The sequence below is a fragment of the Aptenodytes forsteri genome, unplaced genomic scaffold (assembly GCF_000699145.1).
Source record: "Aptenodytes forsteri isolate BGI_AS27 unplaced genomic scaffold, ASM69914v1 Scaffold125, whole genome shotgun sequence".
In the NCBI taxonomy this organism is placed as follows: Eukaryota; Metazoa; Chordata; class Aves; order Sphenisciformes; family Spheniscidae; genus Aptenodytes; species Aptenodytes forsteri.
This window is the reverse complement of record NW_008794447.1, coordinates 2378084-2381970: the sequence shown is the minus strand read 5'-3', so window position 1 is coordinate 2381970 and position 3887 is coordinate 2378084.

Here is a 3887-nt window from a genome sequence, read left to right as displayed (position 1 = left end):
GGGGGAGAAAAAAGTGAAATCATTGCAGGATTACCACAGCAATTGTTTGTAGGAAAGGAAGTGTAGAAATGACAAAAGAGTCAAATGCAGCTACATAAAATTTGGAACATGTCTATCTTTTGTATGCAGTATATGACTGATTTGAATATAGTTAGCAAATTACAGAAGACATTTATCCTCAGCAACATAGCTAACTTTGAAACCAAGGAAGATTTTGGCTCAAAAAAGACAGTATCATGCATGTTTCAGGAAGACAAACAATGTGTTATTTGAGTGTTTTATAATGGATTCAATACTTGCAATATATGATTGCATATGTGCATATTTGATAGAGTCTGCCCATATTTGAAAGTGTCCTAAACTGCAAATGGTGACTTAAGATGCCTTTAGTTTTAGATAAGACACATCATCAAGGCACCAGGAGATTGTGAAGTATAGTCTATGGGTAGGAAGAAACTTAAATGCCAGAATGGGTCTAGTCTTGAGCTTTTAAAGGATTTGGAGGGTAAGATGACATCCTTGGAGGGTTGGTTTTTTCTGTGCATTGAGAAGGCGTTTGGGATACACTGTGATTCAGACCTATACTGCAGACATACCTATGTGCTCTAGGACTGGGCAGCTCCCCACGGGCTAATTCTTGCAAAAGCTGCGCCACGAATCAAGAGAACCTTAGCTAGTGTGTCCTTTTTGGTATTCCACTGCAAGAACAGATAGCATAAAAATAGTTCTAAAATTTGGTATTCATAGTATAATGTAAGTGACTTTCAAAAGCCAACAAAAACAGGCATCTATAGAGACATTTTTTTGTGATACATTTTGCAAGATGTTTTTTAATCAATAATATTAAGGATGGAAAACAGGAATAATTGTTTTCTACACCTGCAATGAACTGTACACTGTACATATAGGTATACTAGATACCACATACTATATTACTACATTGACACCAAATATAGAAGTAGAGCAGGAAGATAAGACAAGCACACAGAACAACTATTCCGGGATTTATTCCCTTGTCTAACATTTTCTCATTTCTAACATGGGATGTTAAAGATATAAAACCATCACACATATGATTAATAACACACTATTTGCCTTCCACACAGAGATTATTAAAAAAATACCTAAAACAAAGAACCATATATCTTAACCAATGTTAGAAATATCACCCTCTAGTACTAAACATTTTGAGAGACGTTTAGAAAAAAAAAACAGTAGAACTTTGCTCAGTCATCAAAATTGGATGTTTTTATGACAGTGATACCATTGAAATAATGGCAAAAGCTAGGCAGGGTTACATTACAATGTGCTTGTGAATAAAGAGTTTTCTGGTTTCAAGCCTGACTGTCTCTTTAGGTTGTTTGCCTAATCTTATTTTAAAAGAAAACCCTTTCAATGTAGTTTTCTCTTACTCCATGATTTACAGAGCAACGCCTCAGAGTAAGAACATTAGGTAATCCAGGGCCACAAGATCCATGATTTTAAGAAAACTTACAAGTCAAGGCTGGATGTTTAGATTTACTTGATGAAGAATGTGTTTTGTCCTAGGGCAAATGGTTGAAAGATCCAGTGGTCCTCTGACTTATTTCCTGAATTGAATAAAAACAAAGTCTTAAATATCAAAATTCTGTGGGAAACATACTTTCTTCTACATCAGTTTTACAACACTGTACATGCTAATGAAGAAGACCTCAGTAACTGGAGTATTCCACATGACTGAACCTTTAGTTATTAATATAAGTATTGTATTCCTTTAAGTATTCCATTAATTTATATATGGTCCGTTTCTTTTTTTTTTCCTTAGGCTCTCTCATTTTGTTTGTAAACTATAAACAGAAGAGAGAAGGATGATTCACATGTATTGTAGGAGTAAAAAGATAGGATGTTTCAGGAGAGTTTTGATCAGGTGTTTACACGCTCAGTATTGTGTGTCTAAATGTATGACTAGTTAATCCAAACCTGAAGATAAAGTTGTGCTCCACAAGCAGCCACTGTGTTTCTTGGTCTGACCAGTTAAAAATCAGGAAAATAAGGTGTCTGTCTCTGGCCACCATGCCAAACAAAAGATTCTCAGGGTTTTGACTCTATAACAGCTGTGTTGCTTGTGAGACCGATGGCAAGTCCTTCGACAAATTTTATGCTTCAGAATTAATATTGTAATGATTTTCCTACAATTTTTTGAGGAGTTATGCTACAGGCTGCCCAGGGAAGTGGTTGAGTCCCCATCCCTGGGGGTATTTAAAAGACGAGTAGATGAGGCACTTAGGGACATGGTTTAGTGGGTGGTGGTGTTTGGTCGATGGTTGGACTCGATGATCTTAGAGGTCTTTTCCAACCTCAATGATTCTATGATTCTATGACTCCACAAACAGCATCCTGTGTTTCATGCCAAGGGCCAGTAAGGGTAAACTGCTGTCCTTTTCCCCAGGCAACTCTTTTCAGATGTTCCAAAATGCCCATGGAAGGAAAGGCGTGACCAAGTGTACATTATTAGTTCTGCTTCTGGCCTGCCTACGTTCAGGTTACTCTCCTTCAACTGCTCCTCCCTCAAAAAGCTCATTAAAAGTGTGTTGTTAGTCATTAGGTTTGTAATGTGACATCTGAGATTAATCTGTGGTACATATGGTACTTGAAAGCATTTACACATTTTAAGTATGTGTGCATTCCTTTTTAAAGTTTTTTAATAGCTGTCACTATCAATATTTTGTGACAAAGAAAAATATGAAGCCCACTATATTGGATGCATCTGGCTTGCTCCTTGTGACAGGTCAAAAGCAGCAAAGGGAATTGTGTATGAAAGCTTTTTTTTTTATTTTCCATAAAACAAGCAAATAAACAAAGCTTCTTTCTCTGTGAAAGCTTTTCTTCCATAAATGCTTTTGGAGACAAGTAATGTTTTTCCTCCTATAGGCAGGGTACTAGCACCAGTTTGATCTGTCATAAAAGCAAATAAACAGAGGATTACTTGTTTCTAAAGAGAGATTTCTCTGCCCCTCCAGCTATTTCAAAATTAGCAACATTTTTCATGCTCATATGCCAGATCTCTGGGCAGCACTTGCAGCTGTCCTGAAGACGGCACTTCCCAGCCCATAACAGTGCTTCACCTACAGTATCCTACAGGTAACAACATCTGGGCTTGGTCGCTAACCTAGAGGGACTGGTTTTCCCAACCTGCCAAAACAGAAGCTGCTACAGAGAAAAATCACCTTTCCACAAATGGCTATTTCCTTTCTCCTCCCCGTGTTGTGGGGTTTTTTTGTTGTTTTTTTAAAACAGGATTAGACATCTTAAAGCATCACATGTTGGGTTTTTTACATCACTGGAGATAGTGTTTGTTGAGGTAGCCGCAGTTACACATGGCATCTCAAGCATTGTTTCAAAATTTTAGCCATCATGTGTTGATGGGGCCAGTCCGGAGCCCATACGGTCACCAGTGGCCCCATCCTGCTACTATCCCTGGGCAGAGCATGCCTGTCACAGCGGGGAGGCTGCAGCCTGAGGGGCACTGCCAGGCCACGGGGCTGCTTTTGGGTGTGGTGCAGCCCCAGCAATGGCCCTCACCTCTGGGCTGGGTCCACAGCCTGGTCCCAGGCCCTCAGCCATGGGGGGTGGGTGGGCAGGTAGGCTGCCTGGCCCCATGGTCTTGCCCTGTGGTGGGCTATGTACCCCTGGCCACTGCCCCCAGTACTGCAAGACACTGTCAGCTCTCACCACGCCTGGACAAGTAAGTACCTCATGGAGGTACCCTTACTGCTAATGGCTGACGATGTGCCATCATTATCTGTGCACCAATTATAGCTGTAATTTTAGTAAAAACCTCATAAACAGCAATTTCAGTAGCTGCATGCATGCATGGAGGCATGAGTAGATGCCGTTTCTGTTGTGCT